Here is an 8405-nt window from a genome sequence, read left to right as displayed (position 1 = left end):
GGCTCACTGCAGCCTCTACCTCCCAGGTTCAAGTGATCCTCCTGCCTCAGTCCCCACCAAATAGCTGGAATTATGGGCATGCACCCCCCACACCTGACTAATTTTTGTGTTTTTTTGCAGAGATGGGATTTGGCCATGTTGCCCAAGCTGGTCTTGAACTCCTGAGCTCAAGCCATCCACCTGCCTCAGCCTCCCAAAGTGCTAGGATTACAGACATGAGACACTATGCTCAGCCCCTAGTAATTTCTTCCCCGCCCTAATCAGCAGCTCTTTTTAGTTTCCAAATTTCTATTAAATCCTCTCAATTACACAAGTTTAAAATCTATTTAACATTCATTTTGACAACTTCTTACTTGCCTACTACTTCTACATAGTTGTTAAGCCTTAAAGAGTCTAGCTCTTTAGGGTCACCCTTTCTGGCTCCCACCCTAGTTTAGACCATCATTACTATTATTCCAAATTTTATAGCAGCTTCATAAATCGTCTCCCTTCTTTGCTCACTCACTTCCCTTCTGTCCTGCATTTTATAATCCCATTAGTTTTTTTTTTTTTTAAGAAGTTTATTTAAACAACAAGATGCTTGACTTGAAGGGAAAACTATCTAGGATTCTTTTTGTTTTAGGGTAATTTATCCCTACTGAAAGACAGATTGCCCTACATGTAACAGCTACATACAAAAAAGTTATAAAATTGTCCTTGGTTTTACAGTGATAAATGAAAAACATTAACATTCTCCAATTGTACAAGGTATGCAAGGATTTTGTTGTGGTTGTTGAAACAGAGCAAAATAACTTACTGGAATATAAAGATAAGAGCTGAATGAGCATGCCACTAATGGAGAAAGGGGGTGTTTTCACAGAATCAGTATTTTTCCCCATCCTGTCTCCACTTGATGTCAATCAAAACATACGATTGGCGTTTAGTTGAAAAAAAAAATGCAAAATGCTTGTGCACATAGACCAGTTACTTTATGTACAATAAAGGAATGAGGAAGGGGGAAATGAAAGAACAGACAAAACTACACGGTAGTAGTCAGGATGTGATGGAACCAAATTGCAGTTTTCTAATTGAGAATGTAATCTTGGTCTTTAAAGAACAAAGCTCTGGAGTAAAGAAGCAGGTTCTGAGATTTCTTATGTATTTTTCCAGAGCCAGACTTACAGAATGCACTTTTGAAGGGGGAGTATAAATGTTTGCTATTTATTCTATTTTGTTTAAAATAATTGGATAACATTTTATGTACTTAGAGTGCTCTCAGCATGCTAGGAATGAACTATCATTTTGGAAGTGGGGTACTATTTTTGTTTTTGTTCTTTGTTAATTTTTTTCTCCCCTTAGGATAAAAGCTCACTGGTTATGACCGGGCACAATGGCTCATGCCTGTCATCCCAGCACTTTGGGAGGCAAGCGGATTTTGAGGTCAGGAGATTGAGACCATCCTGGCCAACATGGTGAAACCCCATCTCTACTAAAAATACAAAAATTAACTAGGCTTGGTGGCACATGCCTGTAGTCCCAGTTACTTGGGAGGCTGAGGCAGGAGAATCGCTTGAACCTGGGAGCGGAGGTTGCAGTGAGCCAAGATCATGCCACTGTACTCCAGCCTGGCAACAGAGCAAGACTCTGTCTCCAAAAAAAAAAAAAAAAAAGCTCACTGGTTCTATTTCAGAGCTCACAACTGATGAATACCACTAAAAGAAAATCATTTCCCCAATTATGTCCCAAAATATCCAAAGAATTACCCATCTGAATTGTCCTTATTTTTTTTTCTTCTTGAAAACTACTCCTTTTATCATACAAAATATGTACCTGGAAATTTAAGTTATATTTTAAGAATGGTATTTCTTTCAAATACTTACATAACTTTATTAATAAGCTAAAATGTGGTTCACTACAAAATTATGTGACTCATGGATAGGGTCTTATCTAATTTAATATTCTGACGTGGCCCCTTTTGTCATCCCTTTTGTATCAAAAAGATATTCAATTATAGCTTTACTTACGTAAAATCTCAGGTTCATAATAGATATTTCAATCCAAATCCATTTTGTATTGTGATCTGGATGACAGAAGAAGCTCAGCCTTCCTCAAAAGGGAATAAAAAATGTGAATCCAGGATCTAGGTCTACTGTAGCTTAGTCTGTTTACTAGAACCTAAAGCAGTTGCGGTGAGTCATGAGTCTTTCTCCATGATTGGCCTGATGTCTCAACATCCCCTGTATTCTTTTCCTTTGGCTGCTGTAACAAATTACCAAAAACTGGATGGCTTAAAACAACAGAGATATATTTTCTAACAGTTCTGAAGGCCAGAAAGTCTGAATTCAGTACCTCTGAGCCAAAATCCAGGCATGGGCAGGGCCACACCGCCACCTCTGGACACCATATGGAAGGACTTGTTCCCTTTCTCTTCCAGCTTCTGTTGGCTGCTGGCATTCCTTGGCCTGTGGCCACATCACGCCAGCCCTCAAAGCCAGCATTGTCAAATCTCTCTCTGCTCTGTGCTCACATTGCCTTTCCCAATGTGTGCCTGTGAAATCTCCCCCTGCCTCTCTTAAATAAAGACAAGCGATCAAACTGATTGCTTTGAGGGCATACCCTGATAAATCAGGATAGTCTCTTCTCAAGAGCCTTAACTTAATCACATGTACAAAGACCTTTCTTCCAAATAAGGTGACATTTACAAGCATTAGGGCTTAATGTCTTTGGGGTGGGCATTTTCACCCTACCATATCTTCTAAGGCCTCATACTACTTTGGGCCATATAGATCTTAGGAGGCTGAAATCCTCAGAGAGAATTTAAGGTTTAAATCTGCACTGCCAGGTTTGCTGCAACCCAGGATCATCTCAGAATCCTTTCACAGAATTCTTATTCATAAGTATGTCTTAACCCTCAACTCCTAAGAAAACACATCTAGATTTATACTAAGTAACATGCTAGGAACTCAGTCTTGAAAACTCAGTCTCTCTTATAACCTCCACTTCCAATGTATAAATTGAGAAGAGTATGGTCTATACATTGGGTTGTGAAAATTAACAATGATAAGTGACAAAGCAGAGGCCCTGACACATAGTATGTATTCAATAAATACCATGCTTATTATCCTACATCAGAAGGGCAAGCCATCCTTAAAGTTTGCTAATAAGCCAGAAATCTAAATAATCAGTTAAAAGGAACAAAGGGAGAGGAGAGGAATCCCAAGGTGCCCTTCATGGATGACTAATGGGAGATATCTCCTATGACCCATGGGCCTTTAGGCTCCTGGATAGCTTCAGGGCAGGATGTACCGAATAGGGCCCGAAGTTTCCATATCCTTGGAGGGGAAAAATAAATAAATAAATAAATAAATAAATAAATAAATAAATAAGAACTGCTTTGCTTCTGAAAGGAGGGGAGAAAGCAGTACTAATAATAATTATTCTGGATGGTTCTAATGTCCTTTAACTCCTTTAGCAGGCCCATGTTGTGATCTGGGGACTACCATATTGAATATGGATTATATCTTATTGACTGGGCTTCCCCATCTGAGTTAGCTCAGGACTTGGACAAAACAGCTCTGCCCCACCCCCTCAAATCCAGAACAATTAAAATAGAAAAGTGTGTGTGGTCATGAATACGCCACAGTTTCCCCAGTCTCTATTGGTTTGTGTGCAAGAGATAGATCAAATATTAACTTACACTTTACTGATCTATTGACTATTTAAGTAAAATTGACAAATATTGGCCAACTACAATTATCTCTCCCCTCCTTATTAAAATATGACATTATGTAAATCTCTGGTGAATGATACAAAATGGAAATGTAACAAGGCTGAAATAACATAAGAATCTAAGTTCAAATTTTACCTACAGAATTTTTAATTCCATAAACATTTGTGATATAACTACACTGTGCCAGGCATTATACCAACCTCTGAAGACAAGACCAAGCTCTGAAGAATCAATAATAAAAAAGACATGGTGCCTCCTTCAAGAGAGCACCTTGCGTACCATGAGCCAAGTGGTAACAAATGCAGTCATCCTGATTGTCTTAGTTTGGGCTGCTCTAACAAAGTACCATAGACTGGGTGGCTTGTGAACAACAGACATTTATTTCTCACAGTTCTGGAGACTGGAAGTCTAAGATCAGGGTGCCAGCACAGATTGGGTTCTGGCAAAGCCATCTTCTGGATTGCAGACTGTCATCTTCTCCTTGTATCCTTACATGGCAGAAAAAGGGCAAGAGAGTTCTTTGAGGTCTTTTTTCTTCTTCTTCTTCTTCTTTTTTTTTTTTTTTTTGGTGGGGGGGATGGAGTCTCGCTCTGTCGCCCAGGCTACAGTGCAGTGGCGCGATCTCGGCTCACTGCAAGCTCCGCCTCCCAGGTTCACGCCATTCTCCTGCCTCAGCCTCCTGAGTAGCTGGGACTACAGGTGCCCGCCACTACGCCCAGCTAATTTTTTGTATTTTTTAGTAGAGACGCGGTGTCACCATGTTAGCCAGGATAGTCTCGATCTCCTGACCTCGTGAGCCACCCGCCTCGGCCTCCCAAAGTGCTGGGATTACAGGCGTGAGCCACCGCGCCCGGCCTGAGGTCTTTTTTAGAAGGGCACTAATCCCATTCATCAGGGCTCTATGCTCATGAACCAATCACCTCCCAGAGACTCCACCTCCTAATAGGATCACATCAAGGGGTAGGTTTTCAAGATATGAATTTGGGTTTGGGGGGACACAATCATTTGGTCAATTACATTAATTTCACCTGGCAAGAACTGTTGAAATGACTCAGTGGTTTCTTTTTCACAAAAGAAGTGATATTTGATCTGAGCTTTGAAGAACAGAGAGAAGTTATGAGGGCATACAAGGGTTGGAGAAGGTATTCCAGACAGCAGCAACAGCAATTTCAAAGGCACTCAGGCATAAGTGCAATGGTGGTCACTGGAGGTCAAGTGGCTGGAATGGTAGGACTGGGTCATATTAAGAGCCTTTACATCATAATCAAGAGTTTAGACTTTATTTTATGGGCATCCAGATACCATGAGAAGGGGATGTGATGCATGTGAGCTTTACCTCAGCAGTGAGACCTTGTCTGCCCTCAGGCTCTCTGCTACAAAAGCAGCCTGCCTGCCAAAGACCTGTTTGCAAAACTGTAAGCAATGATTCCACCTTCTATATTTTAGGGAAAATATTTTACTCCTCTGATAACTTTGGAGATATCAGTAGGGGCTGATGAGAGAAGGGGTTGGGAACCTGGTTCTCAGTTCAGTTTATGTCTCAGTCGGTGTGTAAATCCGGATGTCTAGTTTTTCACTGTGTTTCTCCCAGCTGGCTTTCACTCAAGCATGATTATCATGATTTTTGTCCTCTGTTGACTCTACTCCTCCATCTTAGCTGTAGGAGAAATGGCTTGTACTTAGGGCAGGATTTAAAGGGATGCGCTGGCTGGCTCTCTCTTACTGGCCCAAATTGTGGCATTTGTGCTCTGGAAAGGCTGGTGGCTGTGAGGAAGACAGACCAGGGGCAGGAGACAGGGAGGCTGTTGCCCAAGTCCCAGAAATTGATCATGAACACCTGATGGAAGCAGCAGCTGTGAGGTCAGCCTGGACTTGAGAGCCAGTGCTCTCCAGGAAGCATGGCAACCCCACTTGGCCTGGGGCCTCCTTTCTCTACAGGCTCAGGCTTCCAGAATTGCCTCACATGCTGGAGGAAGCATGGCCAGCCTGCTTGGCACAGGGCCTCCTTCCTCTGTGGTCTCAGGTGTTGCAGGAAGTCAGGGACCCCGAATGGAGGGACTGCCTGGAGCCACGGCAGAGAAACATAAATTGTGAAGATTTCATGGACATTTACCAGTTCCCAAATAATACTTTCATAATTTCTTATGCCTGTCTTACTTTAATCTCTTCATCCTGTTATCTTCGTAAGCTGAGGATGTACATCACCTCAGGACCACTGTGATAATTGTGTTAACTGTACAAACTGATTGTAAAACATGTGTGTTTGAACAATATGAAATCAGTGCACCTTGGAAAAGAACAGAATAACAGCGATTTTAGGGAAAAAGGGAAGACAACCATAAGATCTGACTGCCTGTGGGGTCAGGCAAAAAGAGCCATATTTTTCTTTTTGCAGAGAGCCTATAAACAGACGTGCAAGTAGGGAAGATATAGCTAAATTCTTTTCCTAGCAAGGATTAATACTCTGGGAAAGGAATGCATTCCTGAGGGGAGGTCTATAAATGGCTGCTCTGGGAGTGTCTGTCTTATGGGCTTGACATAAGGACTGAATTATGCCCTGGTCTCCTGCAGTACCCTCAGGCTTACTAGGGTAGGGAAAAACCCCACCCTGGTAAATTTGAAGTCAGACCAGTTCTCTGCTCTCCAACCCTGTTTTCTGTTGTTTAGATGTTTATCAAGACAATACGTGCACCGCTGAACATAGACCCTTGTCAGTAATTCTGCTTTTGCCCTTTGCCTTGTGATCTTTGCTGGACCCTTATCAGGAGTTTCTGATTTCACCCTTGTCCTGTTTCCTCGGAAGCATGTGATCTTTGTTCTCCTTTTTGCCCTTTGAAGCATGTGATCTTTGTGACCTAATCCCTGTTCTTGCACCCCCTCACCTTTTGAAATCCTTAATAAAACTTGCTGGCTTTAAGGCTCAGGTGGTCATCACGGTCCTACCAATATGTGATGTCACCCGTGGTGGCTCAACTGTAAAATTCCTTTCTTTGTACTCTTTCTCTTTATTTCTCAGCTGGCCGACACTTACGGAAAATAGAAGAAACCTATGTTGAAATATTGGGGGCAGGTTCCCCCAATACTCAGGCTTTTGGAATTGGCTCACACTTTGGCCCTATTAGGTAAAAACAGCTGTAACATATTTTAAACAGAGGAAAATCTTTTATCCTTTTTAATATACCCCTCTAACATTTTTTTCCAACTTTTATTTTAGATTCAGGGGGTACATATGCTGGTTTGTTACCTGGGTATATTACATGATGCAGAGGTTTGGGATATGAATGATCCCATCACCGAGGTACTGAGCATAGTACCCGGCAGTTAGTTTTTCAACCCCTGCCTTCCTCCCTCTCTCCTTCCCTCTAATAGTCCCCAGTTTCTATTACTGCCATCTTTACTTTGCCATTTTTTAAAAAACAAAACTGATGATAGCAAAGAACTTAACAGATTTCTCCATAGTGAATAAATACAGAATTCTGAGGGTCAACTTTATACTTACACTTAGTATAGATGCTGCTGAAAAGGACAAATGGTTCATCCTACTGTGGAAGTTTTTGAGAATGTCATGTGTGTTTTTAACCAACTTTGTTTGACTCTCAGCTCCTATACCAATGGGGGAGGAGGGAAATTCATCTTCAATAGTTTCTGTGCCATCCCTCACCTCCTCTGGGTCTCATAGAATCTGGAAGATTTTTGTGCCCCCAGAATATGAGGGGTGAGCCCCTACTCTCCTGTCCATCATATTCAGTATGGCTCCCTTGACCCACAGCTCTTTGCTTCTGTTCTGTGTATCACAAGAGGTTTATTTCTTCCTCCTTCTCTTTATTCCACCTTCAAACTGAAATCTGTCTGCTGCCACACACAAAAAAAGCAGTTATGGCTATGAGCAGAAAGCTGCCTAGCCTGCTCTATTAATCATATGAGCAAACTTTCCCTTATTTTTGAAGTCCTCATCATCACTGAGGAGGCACTCTATAAATAATAATTTTCCTATTCACTTAGGCCAAGGGGAAGAAAAAAGAGATTAAATTTTTATGTCCCTGTTCATGACACAGCTAACAAGCTGTATCAGCTCTGGTTTTTTTTTTTTTTTTCTTAATAGAGACAAGAAGGGTTTGAAAAGGTTATATAGTCCAATAAATGGTTTAAAGATTCCTCCCTACCTTCTTTATTTAGTATGCTTTCCCCACAATTACCCTGTGTTTGCATTTATATTATACTTCAATTTGTAATTCAATCAACACATATTTGGATTTCTTTCATGTGTGTGGTTCTGTGCTGAGTACTCTATTTTCTTTACAAATTCCACCTGAGAAATGCTAGCAAAGAATTTCATTCAAATGCCTCTGGGTGCAGAAGCACCTTTTCGCCTGCTGCTACTTTTACAAACGCACTACTTAGTGAAGAGGCTAAATGAGATGATTTGGACCAGAAACTAATGGTTTGAGAACCTAAAATATTGTGGGGTATTTTTTCTTATCTCTCTCTCTCTGAATTGAACCTATTAACCAAATAATTATAAAATATCTACTTAGTGCTGTGTTGATACATTTTGAAGGAAATGTCATAATCAACGTTATCAATGGTACCTTCTGCTCTTTAAAAAAGAAGTTTAAAATTAAGAAAGTGGCCAGGCATGGTGGCTCATGCCTGAAATCCCAGAACGTTGGGAGGCTTAGGCAGGAGAATGACTTGA

Source organism: Papio anubis, chromosome 10 (assembly GCF_008728515.1).
Source record: "Papio anubis isolate 15944 chromosome 10, Panubis1.0, whole genome shotgun sequence".
Taxonomy (NCBI): Eukaryota; Metazoa; Chordata; class Mammalia; order Primates; family Cercopithecidae; genus Papio; species Papio anubis.
The sequence above is the reverse complement of the archived record's forward strand: the minus strand, read 5'-3'. Positions refer to the sequence as shown.